This window comes from Bactrocera dorsalis, chromosome 1 (assembly GCF_023373825.1).
Source record: "Bactrocera dorsalis isolate Fly_Bdor chromosome 1, ASM2337382v1, whole genome shotgun sequence".
Taxonomy (NCBI): Eukaryota; Metazoa; Arthropoda; class Insecta; order Diptera; family Tephritidae; genus Bactrocera; species Bactrocera dorsalis.
This window is the reverse complement of record NC_064303.1, coordinates 79,114,109-79,133,435: the sequence shown is the minus strand read 5'-3', so window position 1 is coordinate 79,133,435 and position 19,327 is coordinate 79,114,109. Positions and strand designations below refer to the sequence as shown.

The 19,327-nt window shown below is 35.5% G+C and overlaps 1 protein-coding gene across 6 annotated transcripts in view; it reads right to left on the bottom strand.

The window, feature by feature from the left end:
* The window catches only part of LOC105230188 (protein phosphatase 1 regulatory subunit 14B), a 48,089-nt gene extending 32,950 nt beyond the window's left edge, over positions 1–15,139 (bottom strand). Inside the window, exon 1 of one of the 6 annotated variants that reach the window (XM_049454930.1) lies at positions 14,991–15,139. The gene's annotated coding sequence lies outside the window, so the exon portion shown is untranslated. Of the gene's footprint in view, positions 1–14,247; positions 14,270–14,384 lie in introns of those variants that run through there. The other 5 variants (XM_049454923.1, XM_049454926.1, XM_049454919.1 and 2 more) reach the window with 5 other exon arrangements.
* Positions 15,140–19,327: the final 4,188 nt, after the last annotated feature.

Genomic DNA, 19,327 nt, shown 5'->3' with positions numbered 1-19,327 from the left:
CTGTCACATAAGCCTAACAGAGAATTCTTGTACCCCACAGGAATAAGAAGAAAGAATAATTGTTGTTCAAATTTGTACTTTTTAAATAACTCACGTACTATAACTAACTAATAATGCTTGATATACCCTTAATTTTGGGCTTCAAAGGAAAATATTTTGATTTTGGAGGTAAACTTCAAAAAACTCAGAAATTATCTTTTTGCTAATGACTCAATTGGTTTGGAATGAAATATTTGTCATCTATTTTTATTTATCCTTGATTTATCTCTTTTAAAGTGCATATGGAATTCAAAATGAGGTATTTTGTAAGTGGGCGTCGTCGTTTTGTATGTATACTAGAGATGAGCGATATTGTGATTTTTCGATATCTGTGATTTCAGTGATTGCTATTTTTAAATCACTGTGATTTTATATTGCTATTGCGATCGGAACTAAGTCGACGTTCAAAAGTCGTTGTTGTTGTTGTAGCGGCAGATTCTGCCAATTTGACACTGTTTGGCCGAATAAAAGTCCGGGTCTGTTCCACTTACGTAGACCCGACTGTCGTGGGAACGACGGAAACATTTTGTCGTTATTGGCGGCAAATTCTCTTTTGGCTCCTGTAACTGGAGTCAAGTGTTTCCGCCTTTCTTTTCACTACATTTTCGCAAATGTTGGAGCGGTTCGCTACCTGACACTTAGAGCGTATTGCAGAGTGCATTTGTATGTTGGTATGATGGTTTCACACATTTCTTAGAAGGAATTACCATTAGTGTGGTTGATAATTTGTTTGTTTAGAATACCCGCTTTTAATATTTTCAAGACCAAATAATTAACGCGAGTTTCCTAATCTTTGGGAAAATATTAAAAACCCGTAATTTTTTTATTCCATCAGTTTTTCTGAAATTAATTAGTTACAATTCTTGTTTTCATCACAAAAAGCTTTCAAATTTGGTTTTAACAATAAGTAAAATTAAAAATTTTATTAAAACAAATTAAAATATTCCATTTTGATTATATTTCATCTACCACTTCAAACATCACACTTCACTTCTCTTCCTTGATACATTTCCTGCCATTATTAAAAATTATAAGAACGTTACACTCAAAACTTCAAACCGCTATGACACAAAATAGCATATACGATATATACAAAACCCTGAAGAAAGTTGTTACTTTTCTGCTATTTGCTATTGTGATCGTAATTGACAGGTTCGAACTGCGATCACAGTTTCGAACTGCGATAGCAATTCACAGGTTCGAACTGCGATCACAGTTTCGAACTGCGATAGCAATTCACAGTTTCGAACTGCGATCGCAATCGCAGTTCATAGAAGCGAACTGCTATTTATAAAAAGAGATCGCAGTTGCGATTTGCGATTTTTCAATCACAGTGAAAAAATCACCGGTAGTGAAATATCGCTCATCACTAATGTACACGAATTGGTTTTCATACGTCTTTTCTACTCAAAAAGCTGACCATTTCTCGGAGTCATCTATATCGGATCACTACAGCATATACATAGCTGACAATAGATTCAGTCCTTGTACAGAAATATTTTTTATTTGGCAAGATATTTTCAGATTTGGCATGAATTATTGTCCAAGGCAAAGCTATATAGCAGCCAAAAATTTGTTCAAAATGTATGTATGTATATGTAGCTGCCAGACAGAGCTTCTTATAACCGTACATCGCGTTATGTTGCACGAAAACAAATCTTTTATTTGATTTCACTTATTTCATTCAATATTTTTAATAAAAAAAAACAATAAACATTAACGAAAATAACAAAACTTTAAATTCATAGAAAATTCATATTATATGGATAGGAACTTAAAAAGTCGGCACTTTGCGACAGTTGCTTTTTATAATAAACTAGCTGACCCCGCAGCCGTTGTCCTGCGTGAAATTATATGCTTTGAAATGAAAAGAAATTTGAAATGAAAATTCATATTGTGTTGATATCATTTAATTGAGATTTTTCTACATTTTTTTCAATGTAACGCAGCTTGATAAACAACATTTTTTGGTTTCTGTCCCGGTGCGTTAATGTACAGAGAAGATGGTTTTCCAACTCGTGTGCACGCCACCTTATATCTGGCCGTGGTGAAAACATAGCATTTTCAAATTTATGTCACCCACTATGCGACTATCCTGTTGATCGTCATCTCAAATTCAATTTTCAACTGGAAACGGAATACATTCGAGCTGAAATGGCAAATCGTTAGAACTCAAAGGAATTCGTACAATCAAGCATTCTGCGCCCTTGTTTTCGATGGGTGCTTCACAATCAGTCGGGTTTCATTACACAGTTTCGGTGCATGAAGATTGCGAAACATAATAATGACAGGTCCAACTTTGAGACGCACAGGATGCAGTGGCATACCAAGCCTCTCCAAAGAATTTAGAAATTTCACTGGATAATTGACGGGCGTCGTCCTAATTGTCAAGGCGATCGATCGATTTTTATGAGCGCAAGCCTCCTGGAACTTGACTTTGAATCTTCCAGTTTAAGTCAACAAAATCGGTATTTTTGGCAGCTAACATTGCGCGTGCACTTAAGGAATTGTAGTTACGATAATTTGGCCAATGTTCTAACATTTGTGATGAGTTCATCTTTCGTGAATTGATAAACGGCAGATGGAATTGATCTCGAACCACCGGAAGTATCAACCGTATTGTACCATTTCCAATTTTTAGCGAAGACGATGTAAAATATCTTTGACAATCTTTATATCGAAAAGTATGCGAACTTCATTTTCATTCCAGTGATTAACGTGTTCCAGCATTTGTAATTGCTGGCTTACTTCTCCAAAACTTTCACATATTCCCATATACCATTCACAGTAAAACAATGACTCAAATAAAGTTGAACCGCGTACCTTAATCAATAGCAACCGAAGGTAGAAACAATCGTTGTTTTTCGGGTGGATTGTGTAAAATTCGTCCTAATTCATTAGTTAATAAGACACCTGGATGTCAATCTACTGGTTGGCCTTGCTTTCTGCGTAACTATTTTCTTCGACGATGCATCCCAATTATAATATCAAAGTATTTCCGAATGTCCTTGCAAATGGATCACTGACGAAAGTTGTGCTTCCTTTGGTCACGTATTTCCAAACGTATTTTATCGATTTCACCAAACTGCAATACTAAACACTGATATGAGTTTTGAATGTGAATTAGACATATAATGGTGAATACAGTACGATCCATGTGTTGTCAACTTCGATATTCACACTCTTCTAAGTTGAATGCTGAACGTTCTGTTATCTGGTGAGCGACGCCGATAGAGTTGATATCTACCCATTTCTAGTTTGTGCTTCCGAAAGAAAAAGCAGAGTGAATAGTGTTTCGTGCATTTATTGTCAGACATACAAACCGAAGTGGGATTGTAATGTCCGCAAGGTCCATGAATCATATTATGGTGTAACCATCATCCAAAGAAGAATGTGTGCATGCAAAATAGAGGTTTTTGCCACTCAACAAAGTACATCTCATCCAACAGCACCACATATACGTTGCTTCAAGATAAAGACAATCAAACATCGTAACTGTTGTAGGAAAAGTCGTGCTGTAACATCGTGACGATCACTTGCTGATTGACCGCGAATTATAATTCCGAACGTATGTCTCCGCATCCTGGGAGTACTTCTTTGCCTTGCCTTGCCTTGGGCCTGCCATACTTTGTTGGCAAAGAGAACACCGACCGATATTAGGTCGACCTCTTGGTGGCTTCGTAACAAATTGCAATCTGCAATTGACCTCTTTGTGTGAAACACACGTAAAGTTTTCACTGAATAATTTTCAATAATTTTTCTTTTGAATAGACGAAAAAAAAAGCAAGCGACCGAAAATTGAACGAATCAAATAATTTACAAATCAAAATATTGAAAAAAAACAAAATAAACAAAAATTGAAAAAAAATGTGTATGGAAAAAATTTACTTTTTAGAAATGTCCAATTTTCCGACTTTTCCTCATTGAGATATATATCCAACGATATCGCCTTTTACTTTGGCATCGTTTTGTTTCATACACGTTTACGCCAATTTAAGGTTTGAATATTGGATACTGCGATGGTAGCGCCATCTATCGATCAAACATTACAAAATTAAAAATTGATTAAAAATGAAAAAATAATTTAAAAAACATTTTCCAGTGGACCAAATTGTAAACATAAACCTTTCCCGAATCTCCTTGAACGTACAGACAAAATTTCATCAAAAAATTTCAGCAATCTCAAGGCAAACACACGGTCAGAAGATTTATATATATAAAGATATTGCATGTTTTGTTTATGTACATTTAAATTTATCATTTTTTTGACGTTGAAAAGAAGTCATTTATTTTTTTTTGAACAGGAGATTTGTCACGTTCATTAAAGAGAATTTTCTCAATATTTACTAAGTCCATTATTAGACGCGGCAACAAAAGTTGCTAATTCTCGGGCGATTCTCTTTTGCTGTCGCCCATTACCTTCACGCGAGCAACTTGTGTTGCGCAACTCTGTTCGAGTTTTTTTTCATTCTTTTTCACTTTACTTTAACCCATTGCCGTTTCTTTTTCCTTATAGGTATTTGGGCCACTCTATCACATATATTAATCAGTTCTGTCAATTAAGAAATACATTTTATTTATAATTCAAAATTAAAACAAAGATTATATAACAGACCTTCACATATATCACCCTTTTCACTATCGTCTGAATCAATTTCTAAGGCTTCCTCCATACATTTCACAATATCTTGAATTAATTCGATTTTTTCGTCATACTCCATTTTCTAAAATATTTACATTATATTATGTATATTTGTATACATATTTGCAAATTATTTACCAAAAGATGAAATTAAATTTTTTAAATATATTCAAAATATTAATTTAAAAAAAAATATCCGCAAATGCAACTATGTACTACGAAAGAAAGAACACGAATGCCGAAAAACGTCGCAGCGAACTGCTACGAATAAGAACACAAAGCGAGTTGCTGAACATTGGAAACTCGGCGCGATTCTGCTCTCCTCGTCGCCCCCTCGCCTATAAACCAAGAGTTGCCGCAACTTTTGTTGCCGTGTGTAATAGGCGAGTAAGTTGTCATCATCATTTAAATATTGCTTCAATACAAACAAGACTTGTAGCGCTTCCTCTCTGCTAGATGGCACTGCACTATCTGCAGAGTCTTCTATAATATCTCCACTCTCATCTTCTATTACTTCGTCTATTATAACATTTTCATTTATAGCCCCAAAACAGTTCTCCTTTTCCAAATCAGCTAAATTTTCGAAAAAAGAGTTATTGTCTTGAATCTCGCAAAAATCATCATTTGAGTCACGGCTTTCGGTTTCACAATAAATATTCTCTGAGGTAGTATCATCATTTGAGTCCATTACAAGGATGCCTTCGTAAATTCCGGCTTTTTAAAATAATTTCGAATTGTTTGAGGAGTCACGAGCCACCAAGTGCGCTTGACAATGTACAAGACTCTTAAAATATTAACGCTTTTTAAGAAATTAGCCATAAATCCACCTTCTGCTGCTAGTATCTGTTCGCGAACTAGACACTTTCTATAATGTGATTTGAAAGACTGAAGAATGCCTATAACAAATAAGAAGACATGAAACTTAAAAGTGGCAAATGCTGGTACAGCAACCCTTGGACCAAAGGTTGAATTAGACTTATAGTACACGGTGGTAAAAATACAATTTCAATGCTTTTTGGTGTGAAATCCAATTTGTGGCATGAAGCGTTATCAATAAGGAGTACAATCTTTTTATTTTTTGCTGCCAGTTTATCATGAAACTCTTTTATAATTTCTCTCCAGATGCAACTAGTCATCCACGCTTTTTTGTTAAATTTATATGGGATAGGAATGATCTTTCCTCGAAAACACCTTGAGTTTTTATATTTTCCGATGGCATACGCATATTTGTCTGTACCAGTCGCATTGGTTATAAAGAGCAATGTGATTCTCTCTTTTGATGTCTTAAGTCCACTGACGGCTTGGCTTCCCGCGACATATGAACCAGTCGGAAGAGCTGTTTAAAATAGACCTGTCTCGTCGGCGTTATAAATATCTTCTAATGAATACTTCTGTAGTAAAACTGGAAGAACATTTTGTTTGAAGTTTAAAGCCGATTGATTATCCGCGGAAGCAGCTTCGCCGTGATGTTTTTTGAAACGCACATTTTCGTTTTTCTTCCATCTTTGCAGCCAGCCTGGGCTAGGCTTAAAATCAAGGATGCCTAATTTGATTGCAAATTGCTGCGCTTTTTCAAAGATCAATGGGCCGGTTACACGAGCGTTTGCCTCCATCATTTGCCTGAACCAAATGGACATTGATTTGTTTAGCGCTTCAAATTTTGATGTGCGTGCCCTTTTTGCTCTAAGTTCCGGCAGGTATAGCTTTTTTCACTGAGTTCTTTCGATTGTTTCAAAATTTTCGAAATCGTGCTGCTTGCAATATTATATTTTTTGGAGATTTCGCTTCGGGCTTTGCCGCTTTTTGCTTCTTCCACAATTTTGATTTTTGTTTTAATTGGCAAAGCGTTTCTTTTAATTTTTTCCATTTTTATTTCTTGCTTTTTCGATTATTTTCTTTTTTTAAAAACAGCTGTGAAGCAAATTTTAGCGTTGCCAGATACAAATTTTAATATATACATTTTAAGATATAACATTGCCAGCACAAAGTTTTGAAAATTATTTCTTTTAAGAGGTTTTTTTTTGTATAGGCAGATAAATTTCGTGAGGGAAAAAATTTCTTTTATCCGGTTTTTTCTTGTAAGCGGTCTTATTTAGAAAATACTTAAGTGGTCCAAGGTGTTTCAAAATTGTTTCTTATAAACGGACTTTTCTTATAAGCGGGTTTCTTATACGCGGAGTGTACTGTATTATTCTTTTACGCTATAAGAAATTCCCCTATGAAGGGTGCTATAGCTTCGATGAAGTTAACGTTATTCTTGCTTAACTAACAGATAAAAACAAAACAGAGAAGTTTTTGTTCGTATGCAAAACTTGTTTGAGCAGAATTTTTTTTGTTATACATACACAATTGATCGAAGGTCTATCGGCAAAGCGGTCAAGAGATAGAAAACTAATGCAAAGTCGGATATACTATATACATATGTACATACGTATAAAATATGAATACTGGGTGAATAACATGCGACTGATGTGAAATGTATATAATACCGTTTTTCTTGTTGCTTTTTAGGTAAGTATTCACCGCTTTTTATCATCAGCAGTTTTACGATATTCCAGTAATGCAGATGTTTATGCGTCTTTTCTGTTTATTTTCTCTGCTTCACACAACAATACCTCTTATTTAAGTTTTGGGATACTCATTAATTGTAAAAGAGTTGTTCTTATTAAAGTCAGTTTTTATTGGTTCCTATTTGCCATATGTTGAAATATAAAATCATCGTAAGTACATATATGCCTAAGAATATCGAATAATGTTTTAAATTATCTTATTGAGAGATTAATAATTACCGCCAACTTGAATTACACCTCTCTTTTGTGTTTTGTGTTTACAAGCTTCAGTTTTGTTGAAGTAAGCATTTGAAAGATGCCATAAGTGTAAAAAATTAATAAAGAAACTATAGAAATCAACAAAATTTGAAACGATTCGCTGTCACATGTACTCTTCACCTCTCTTCTCACTCCGTTTCAACAAAAAAGGATGCATAGTATATCGTTAATACTTTCGAATAATTAGATACTAGTAAAACAATGGCTTCACGTTTACTTCCTTTCCTTCTTAGTAAACTGTTTAATTATTTATACCAATTATCTAAATACACACACAATGTTATGTACTTACATACATAACATAAGTATATGCAACCATGTAAATATATATATGTACTAATTTTTCTACAAACACCATCAGATGCACACATCTGCGCCTACCAGAAATAACAGCAGGTAATTTAAAGCAGACAAAAGCCTATGAATACACAAAGTTTTACTCACATACCCTAGCTATAAAGGCTTCACAAAGCTATGTGAAATTACACATAAACTTCTCCACTTATATGATAAATATATATTTTTGAAGGTGTCATGTATGTATGTGTGAATTTAATTGTTAACATTTCATTTACTTCGTTACGTTTCGTTGGATGTGCACAAAAAGGCTTAAAACTAAAAAAAATAATAATAACCACAAGGTAAAAAATAACAAAACTGCAGAGATAAAAAGTTCTTCTAAAACAGAACAGGCGATATTAGGGTAACAAACTTGTTAGTTAGCTTTAATAAGAGAAAAGAAGTAATGTGGAAAAATCAAAAATCAAAGAGAGCAGCTTGCTTGTGCTAACTAGCTAGGAGTGGATAGTGACAGTGGCTGGATATGTACATACATACATACAAAACTCTCAGCACTACATTTGTGGGGGTTATTTCCACACTTCTATATTTCACCTATTTCTCAATTTATAATAAAAACGCTGAACACAATATTTGGCTTCTATTTCTTTCTTATATTTTCTCAGAATCGGTAAAATAGTTTTGTTCGATTTTCTTAGCTTGTTCAAAAAGTTCAGTTAGATTTTCTTACATAAAAAGGTTGCCAGACGGATCGAGAAACTTGACGAAAAATAATATATTTAAATTGGGTTGCCACAGCTACTTCCTTCCCAGTGAGTTAATCACGATTTAGAATTGTCTGCAAATGTTATATTTCTTTTTTTATAGGTTCGCAGCGGTGTATTTGGCAACTCGTCACTTCTGGGAAAGAATGCTGGTTTTAATCTCTCCACAGATATGTTGTGTATTGCGTTGTTAATTTTAATTGCGTAGAGTCTGTCTGAAATGCGTTCCACAACTTCGAACGGACCCGTGTAAGGAGGCTCTAGTGCTTTTCTCACATGATCCGAGCAGATGAACACATGACTACAATCGTGTAGGTTTTTATTGATGAAAAATCGTGTTGAATTGTGGTATACCGGTGAACTTGGTTTTAGCTGCTGTATGTACTCACGAAACTTGGATATGAACTCCTGTGGATTATATGATCCATCCCCGCTATCGAAGAATTCGCCGGGTAAATGAAGATTGGTGCCATACAGCATTTCTGCTGGGGATGCTCCAATGTCTTCTTTATGGGAACAGCGAAGTCCTAACATCACTTGGAGTATGTCGATAGCACATGAGTGAAGCTTTTAGCGTACGATGCCATCTCTCAATCATGCCATTGGACGCCGGATGGTAAGCTGATGTACGTATCCTGTGTGCGCCAACCATTTTTGTCAACGCTTGGAATATTGCGGACTCAAACTGGGAGACCTGATCTGTTGTTATGGTCTTCGGGGAACCGAAACGTGAGATCCATGCTGAATAAAAGCTTGTCGTTATCGTGTTGGCCGAAATATCTTTTAACGGAACCAGTTCGGGCCAACGTGTGAATCTGTCTATCATGGTCAAACAATATCTGTATCCCTCATGCTCTGGAAGAATGATAATGTCAAGGTGGACATGGTCGAAACGTTGATCAGTTTGTTTGAACGGCTTAGGCGCTAGATGATTGTGCTTTTGTATTTTTGATCGTTGACAACTGATACAAGAACGAACCATTTCTTTTACGTCCTTGTTCATTGACAACCAAATGTATTTGCTTCTAATTTGTTTTAAAGTTGATCTTGTACCAGGGTGTGAGAAATTGTGAATGTGTTGAAATATTTTGTTACGAAGCTTAACTGGAACGTACGGCCGAACCATTGCATTTGATGTATCGCAGTATATTGTATTGCCAGATGGAAGTTTTAGCTTCTGTAAATTTAAACTGGTGTTATTGTTTATGACTATTTGTTGTAACTCTGCATCTATCTGCTGTTCTTCTTCTATTTCGTCCATTGTGACTAATATGGGCATATCAATTTGGCATACTCTGGAGAGTGCGTCTGCTACCTCATTATTTTTACCAGACAGAAAGACGATTTCCGTTGAAATTTGTGCAATATAATTTAAATGCCTTACCTGCCGTGGTGACGCTTTGTCTGCTTTTTGACGGAATGCGTACGTTAACGGCTTATGATCGGTGCGAATGACGAATTTGCGACCATCAAGTATTGGCCGAAAATGTTTAATGGCTAAGTATATTGCCAAAAGCTCACGGTCATACGCAGAGTATTTTTTTGCGCATTTTTTAGTTTTGTTGAGAAGAATGCGATTGGCTTCCATTCCCCATTCACTTGTTGTTCCAGGTGTGCTCCAGCTGCAGTCTCCGAGGCATCTGTTGTTAATGCAAACGGCGCATTTGGTACCGGAAAATTTAACATGGTTTGTGTAGCCAAACTGGCTCTGCAGTCGCTGAATGCTTTTTCAAGCTCTGCATCCCAATCGATTTTTCGTTTGTCATTTTTTTTTCGAGTTTTTGAAAAGGTTATGTAGAGGTGCTTGAATTTGTGCGGCGTTAGGAATATGTTTCCTGTAGAAATTTATCATTCCTAGAAACCGGCGGAGTTCAACAATTGTGTTCGGTTTTGGATATTGACAGATCGCTTCTACTCTTTCTTTCGGTGGCTGTATACCTTCCGCTGAGATGTGGTATCCTAGGAAGTTTAGTTCGCTAACGCAAAACTCACATTTAGATAAGTTGACACATAGTTTTGCCTCTTTAAGTTTCTGCAGCACCAACTGGACATGCTTGTGATGTTCTTCTTCATTTTCTGAAAATATGAGAATGTCATCTAGGTAACAGAAAACAAAGTCCATATTTCTGAATGTGATGTCTATGTATCTTTGGAAAGTTTGAGTGGCATTTTTGAGCCCAAATGGCATAACGACAAACTCAAAAAGTCCAATTGGCGTTCGCACTGCTGTTTTCGCTATGTCTTTTTCGCACATGCGTATATTGTAATAAGCTTTCTTTATATCTATTTTGGAAAAAACTGCTTTACCATGTAAGCAGTCGACTATGCTATCGAGGTGCGGTATTGGATAGCTATCTGGTTGCGTGTGGGCGTTTAGGGAGCGATAGTCACCGCAGGCTCGCCATTCACCAGTTTTCTTTTTCACTAGGTGAACTGGGCTTGCCCAAGGACTGCTTGATGTACGAATTATACCTAGTTGCAACAGTTCATTGAATTCGCTTTTGATGACGTTTAGTTTTTCTCCGGAGTAACGCCGAAGTGGCTCTGCAATAGGTCGGCAATCTGTTACAATTTGGTGGTTGACGTCCATTGATGTTGGTAAGGTGTAAATATTAGGCGTTGTCAACTCAACATACTGCTTGATGAGGTCTTGAAGTTTAGATAGGGGGCTTATTGTTGATATGCTGTGCGTTTCAGCCTGCCGTACTGTTCCTTTTGTGGTAAGGGTTGTTTGTGAATCAACTAGACACTTTGCTCTGAGGTCTATCAGAAGGCCAAAGTGTGCCAGAAAGTCTGCTCCTATGATAGGTGATTTTACGTTCGCTATTACAAAGTTCCATGTGAAACTCCTCCGTAAGCCCAAACTTAGTGACAGATTTCTGGTACCAAAAGTTTGAATGGTTGAGCCATTTGCTGCAAAAAGCTGAAGGCTGTCAGGAGTAAGTGTTGAGTGGCTTCTATTTCTTTCTTATATTTTCTCAGAATCGGTAAAATAGTTTTGTTCGATTTTCTTAGCTTGTTCAAAAAGTTCAGTTCGATTTTCTTACATAAAAAGGTTGCCAGACGGCTTAACGAAAAATAATATATTTAAATTGGGTTGCCACTACATTGACTCTGCCTAGTACACATTAACATATGATGTTGTAGAAAAAACAAAATGTTTCGAAATTGCAACATAATGCCTTGGACATTTTTTAGCTGATGAGGTTTCAGACGTCCTTTATTTTAGTTTTCTCCTGCTCAGATCGGATACAAGACTTATAGCGGTATTCTGTAACCAGTCTCTAGTCTCTATTTGAGACATTTTGAGCCAAAGTCTCAATTTGAGACTAGTTACTATTCACTAAACAGTCTCTAGCGTTAGTCTCAAAATATTGCCTCAAATTTGAGACCTGGTAGTTAGCAGGTCACAAAACTGAAAAGAGCTCTTGCTTGCCATTTTGAATATACTGAATAGAGATCATCATAGATATTCATCGATTGTCGTATTTTTTTATTTTGTAAGCAACTCAAACACGAAAAAGTTCAAAATAAATAAATTTTACATAAATTTCGTAAATATTACGAAACAAAGTCAACATATATTTTTATTTTTATTGATAATTATGTTTTGACGATGTTATAGAAAATTTAATATTTGTTATCGACATATTTATTTCCATTCAAGTGTAAAAACATCTCTGAATAATGAAAGGTAATAGATTTTGTGACTGTCACTTACAGAATAGCAAAATCGTCTCAAGTCTCAAAAATTGTCTCTAACTTAAAATCTCAAATTTAGAGACTGGAGATTGTATCACAGTACAGAATCGCACGGTTAATCATATTTCTTCTATTACGTATTCTTTGTAACGTTACTTTCAAACAATTTACTTTAAATAAATGCAGAAGAGATGTATTTTTATACCCTTGCAACCAGTTGCTACAAAGTATTATAGATTTGTTCACCTAACGGTTGTACGTATCACCTAAAACTAAACAAGATAGAAATAGGCTTATGTATATATGTACATATACATATAGTAAATGATCATGATGACGAGAAAAGTAGAAATCCGGTTGACTGTCTGTCCGTCCGTCCGTCCAATAACCAAATCTTATAAGAACTCCTACCGACAGTGTGAAAATGGATGAAATCGGGGGATAATACAGCTCACTCTCCATATAACGATAGTGTTAAAAACTAATAAAAGCGCATTAAATCCATAACTAAATACGCCAGAGACATTAAATTTTACCACCAAGATGGTATGAGAGAGCTTTATTGGAGCTGGTGTGAAAATTGGATGATGGGCGTTGCACCACCCATTTTTTTGTGAAATTCCGTATCTCGGGACCCGACTGACCGACTTCGACGTAGTATTTTTCTTACATTTTTATGTCACATTGTGTAAATGGACGAAATCAGACAACAACCACGCCTGCTTCCCACATAGCACAATTTTAAAATCCATTTGATTCGTTCAGTTTCGTTCATTAACGGGATACAACTTTGCACGAATAATGACTTTAGTATGTGCCACCTTATGACCAAAAATTGTGTAAGTCCAATAAAACTGTTCAAGCCCCTAGGTACCGAATAAGTATTTAGACCCAGGCACCTTTAGTTGACTTTAGATCGAAAATGTCGGTCAATGCATGATATGTAAAACTAAAATTAAGGGATAATACTTCTCTTATAAAGAGACGTCTGTATGTAAAAGGTGTTGAATCGGACCTATACTTCCCTTAGCCCCCATATACTTATTCGAACTTCCGGGTGACTTTATAACTCATATATCGGGCAATATCTGAGTTATTCCAATGAAAATAAGAGAACGTGTGTTATTCATGACAGTGTATATGTGTGCCTAAAATAGATAAATTTGAGCGAAAACTTGACCTAGCTCCTTTATAACTAATATCAGGATTTTCAAACATCTGAACAAATGACTTTACTCTATAAGATTGATGTTACACCTTTAAGTATTTCCCTGGTTTTGATTCCTGAAAGTTGCAAGAGTATAAAATGTTCGGTTGCTCCCGAACTTAGCCCTTCCTTACTTGTTTATACTTGGATAAGATGACGATTATAACAACAATACCAACAATCCGTGGTAATCTTAGGTGGGATACATATGTATATATTTTAGGAAACTTCATATATTTACTGTTGGTGGTCCATATTACGATTTTCTATATGTACATACATATACTTTTTCACTGTAGAAGTTTTTTACAAAGTAAATTTTGACATAAAGCAGTAACATGGTTCTATTATATATACACTGTATTAATAATTTTTGTCTATCGGTTGAATAACATGCAATTCATTGGAAATCGGACTACTAGAACGACAATCAAATAGATCGTGTTCCATAATAATTGATATATTCTTATTTCAAATAAATGCAATACATATCGAGAAATTTACGTTTTTGCAACAAATTTGATGGTTATTCGAGTTGAGGAGAGAAGTTACTGGCATACCTACAAAAAAAAAGCGTTGGGCGGCGCGGTTAGCTTCAACACTGACACGCCATCCCTAAATAAAATGGCAAGTTTACGTCAAATTCTCCCTTAAATTATAAAATTAGTACAAAAATGAAATGTAAAACGAATTGCGATTTCTTCGGATTGTGTGGCCAACTTCACTCCCTAAAGCGTTATCAAAATCGAATTTCCCAAAGCTTACCGGTGCCGCCGCTCTTATTTAGGTATGTACCACATAAAATCTATAGTAGGCATGAGGAATGTTTGACAGTAATTTGCCGCTGCACTTTTATCTGGAGACGGCAGTTAGCGTTTAACCTTATATATATAAGTACATACCTACGCATGTAATATGAACATATAGAGTGATTAACATATTTGTTTAAAATTTATTACCGCTTGTATCGTTGGTTATTGATTTGTCCTGCTAACAATTCTTGGTGTAATATCACTTGCTTTCACAACTTTAGTCGATAAGGTGTTGCGAGAAGAGGCTGCTGGTTTATTTAATACACAAAATATATTGAATATACACGATATATGTTTGTATGAAGTAAACAGCGATGCAAAACTTTTAGTGATTGACCTAATAAAACTATACTAATACCAGCTTATTGTATAATTTTCATTCACGCTATTACAGACTTTTACTTTACGCTTTAATAACTTTTACCATTACAGTTTCAATAATTTACACAATACCGTTGCATTATCACTTTTTGTTGCATCTAAAAAGCACTAAATTGTTTAATTCCAAGCCTTTGAAAATTAGCTTAGTGTTGTTTTTTTAACAACACTTCCACTTTCAAAAATACAATTTTCGAAATCACACTTTATTTTTAGCACTTTAATATTTTTCAATTTAAAGCATATACATGTTTATGTATTTATTCAAGCATATACAATTTTGTCTCTTCTTCAACACAAAAAAAAATCTGCACGCACCAAAAAGCACCACAAAACCTAAGTAACTTTGTACAGTTGAGAACAAAATTCCTGGGTAGCACAGAACTTGGTGAGCACCATTTTAAGACTAACTTTTGACACCGTCTAATGTCTCACAGCTGCTTAAAAGTTGTTGCAACTATCGAGGGAGCAACCATATTCGCTGAATGGTGAATATATTGCATAGTATTGGAGATACATACATCCTATGTTAAGTATAACATAATGCTTTTCTATATACTGTTAAATGGGTTTGAGGTGTTGGTGTGAGCAATAGTGGGAGAGAGAGTCCATAAGATATACCGGGCTGACCTTATGCTTTTCATTTTACTCCGTTGTTGCGCGCGCACAATGCTCACTGAGGTAAAACTTGAGAGACTTTTCATTTTTTGTTTGTTCATTGTATTGTAATTTTTACTGCTTTAAAATATGGAGATTATGTTATTCTAACTTTAAATATGATTTTAAATTTACAAGTTTTGTTAAAATGAGCAAGGATTTTGAGACTAAAATGATACATCCAGCTTAACCATCTAGTAAAAATAAACTTTGTGGTATTGATAGAAATGTAGCCATTTAAAATAGCTGGTTTGAATATAAGTATATTCCTAAAATCCATAAATATATGTATACCTACATACTTACATACATAAAATGATATGGAATATGTATTTGGATGTTTTTGTTACTGAGTTGAACCGTGCTAGAATTTAGTTCAATATCAATAATTCGACATAGTCTTTTATTACTTATGGGATAAGGAGTATTCAGAAGATGTTATTCTTTATTACAGCTGGTAGGTAAATACACATGCAGTCTGTAACTCTGTATACAGATAGATAGATATGTACATACATATGTACTCGTACATGTATCTACGCCATGAAACGCGAAATCAATAAAATGTTCACAGCTACTTTGAAGCACTGCTACAGCATATTCCCAACACTCACAGGTTCTAGCGTAAATGAATGAATACTTGTAAATCTTGTAGTTATCATCCGGCCATAAACTTTCTTTTAATGAAGTAATCTCCAAACCTTTTTCTTCTATATATGTATCTGTAACATGGATCAATACATTATTCAAAATATTGAGATATTCGTGGTAGATTCAGTTATACACACTTGTATATAATCCTCTCATATGCATACATATGTTAGTATATTGGCATTAAACATTTTATTTTATTATTCACAAAATAAAAAGTTTCCATACAAGAGCTTGATTTTAATCTTACAGTTTGTAATGAAGCTTTTGGGAAGAAAAGGGCGTATGAAAAATTTCAGATCGATATCTCCCAAACTGAGGAACGAGTTCGGAAATATACATAGTATACATACATAAGCACATATCTCAATCAACTCAGCTCGCCATCATGTATGTACATACATATACATATACATAAATTTGTATTTTATGAGATATTGTAAACTTCAATGTTTAATCAAATATATTCACATGAGGAACTAATATACATATATAAGTATATATGATTTCTAACTTTCAGGTTTTAAACAAAAAAATCAGTATACTGCGGATTGATGCTTTGCATCCCAAGTATTCGGGGGACGTCATTACATTCACTGCATTGTGCTGTAGTATGTATAGCCTTTTAAGCATGTTTAAACGTTCTCATACAATTAAAGAGCACAAGTTCATAGGCATATATTTTTTTTTGTACTTGCGTAGGTTTTCCTGCCATCTAATTCCAAGTTATTAATGTCAGTGACACCGTTATTGTCGCCATGCGCTCAAAAAGTTAAAAGTTTAGTCGCAGCATCTGTGGTTATTATTCTTCACATATCTACGGATCGACTAGACAGTTCAATGATTTTTCGTTTGCACTTGGTATAGGATTTTTGTCGCTTTGCATTTAATTGATTATTTATTAATGCGTTGCTTACTTGTTTTCTCACAAAGAGCATTGACTGCTATATTACTAAGTTTTCATGCTTTTCCTTTTCACTTTATCTTTTAACTTTTGTAATAATATACAAAAATTTAATTTAGTTTCATAATGGAAATTAATTCCAGCGGACATTCGGTCGAAATCACCTCATCTTTCGAAAAAAATTAATAATTATGTAACTTTAAATGCATATAATTATAATGCGGCTTGGTTTACTTTAAATAATAAACTATTCAATACAAGTGAAAATATTATTGACGAATAACGGCGGAAACGCTATTGTCGGTATAAAAATCAAATAGATTTTACTTGACGTTTAATTTAGAAAATCATTGATACATATTTTTGTCAATGGAAAAAGTAATGAATTTTCGATGTGGCATTTTACTCTAAATTATAGCAATAATTATTTCCTTTTTATTTATTTATTTTAATATGAACTGTAAATAAATTTACAGACATTCTAAAAAAAAAGAACTGGCCTTAGTTTAGGAGTTTACCCGGGACAAATCGTGGTACGTAATTTTTGTATATGCCTGTAAATACACATACATACAAATACACATGTATAGCGCAAATTCTTTATACCCTTTAAAATAAAGTGTTCAAACGATTTGAAGCAAATTTGGAGGATTACACTCGCATGGAAAATAAAATCCAATTTGAACAAAATGGCCGTAATCAAGAATCAATAAACTTACCATAACTAAGCTCTGCAATAAGATAAATTACTGTAATTTGGTATACGAAATCACATTACAGAGGAACATTTGCAGTTTAAACAATTATTTAAAAGTAGGCGTGGCCCTGCCCTCGGAAAGGTTAAATGTACCTACCTCTAAGCCGCTGGAGCTGTAATAAACCAATTTGCTTAAGGTAATTCGCCTTAGCACCTCGACAGAGTAAAAATGGATATAATCGGATGATTATCCTCCCTACTCCCCATATAACGGTTAAAAAATAAAAAGCACTATGACTCCATAAATAAATGGGTAAGACGAATAGCATTTTACACGCGAGATGGGAGGAGAGGGCTGTATATGTCGATATATTGGACGATATGCTTGACACCGCCCACATTTTGGAGAAAATCCGTATTTTGAGACCTGCCAACCGATTTCAACCAAATTCGGTGGGTAACATTATTCTGATTATGTTATATTCTTCTTCTTTACTGGCGTAGAAACCGTTTGCGCGGCTATAGCCGAGTTAACAACAGCGTACCAGTCGTTTCCTCTTTTCGCAAGATGGCGCCAATTTGAGATTCCAAGCGAAGCCAAGTCCTTCTCCACTTGGTCTTTGCAACGGAGTGGAGGTCTTCCCCTTCCTCTGTTTCCCTCAGCGGGTACTGCGTCGAATACTTTCAGAGCTGTAGTGTTTTCGTCCATTTGGACGACATGACTTAACCAGCGTAGTCGCTGAACTATGTCAATGTCGTCGAATATCTCGTACAGCTCATCTTTCCATCGAATGCTATGGCGAATGGCCAACGCGCAAAGGACCATAAATCTTTCGCAGAACCTTTCTAGAGTTTTGTTTTCGTCGAGAGAGGGCTTTACTTCTCAATTGCCTACTTAGTCCGAAGTAGCACTTGTTGGCTAGAGATATTCTGTGTCGAATTTCTAGGCTTTTGTTGGTGTTGATCAGATTCCAAGATAGGCGAAATTATCTACAACTTCGAAGTTATGACAGGAGACATTTGGTCTTGCCCTCATTCACCACCAGACCCATTTGCTTCGCTGCCTTATCCATTCTGGTGAAAGCAGAACTAACGGCGCGGTTGTTAAGGCCAATGATGTGAATATCATCAGCATACGCCAGCAGCTGTACACTATTATAGAAGATTGTACCTTCTCGGTTTAGTTCTGCAGTTCGAAGAAGTCACACGAAAGAGAGCTGGTATCTATTAGTGCAGATAACCATATTTCGCGCCCCAGCGAAGTCGATCAGCCTCAATCCATTTGGGGATATATCCTCATGGAGGCTGAATTTACCGATGGTTTATGTGTGCTCTGCCCAATCCACAAAAAGGGGACCTCACAAGCTGCGCCAACTACCTTGGGATAACCCTCCTCAATATCGCGTATAAGGTTCTATCGAGCGTATTGTGTGAAATATTAAAGCCCACCGCCAATAAACTGAACTGACTGAAAGTGGCTTTAGACTTGGAAAACCAACAACTGGCCAGATATACCCCATGTTCCTAATCTTGCAAAAGACCCGCGAAAAGGTAATCGACACGTACCACCTCTTCGTCGATTTCAAAGCTGCTTTTGACAGAACGAAAAGGAGCTGCCTTAATACGGCTTTGTAAGCTGACGTTGAGCAACACCAAAAGCTCGTCAGGAACGGGAAGGACTTCTCCGGGCTGTTCGATACCAAACGAGGTTTCAGACAAGGCGACTCTCTCTCGTGTGACTTCTTC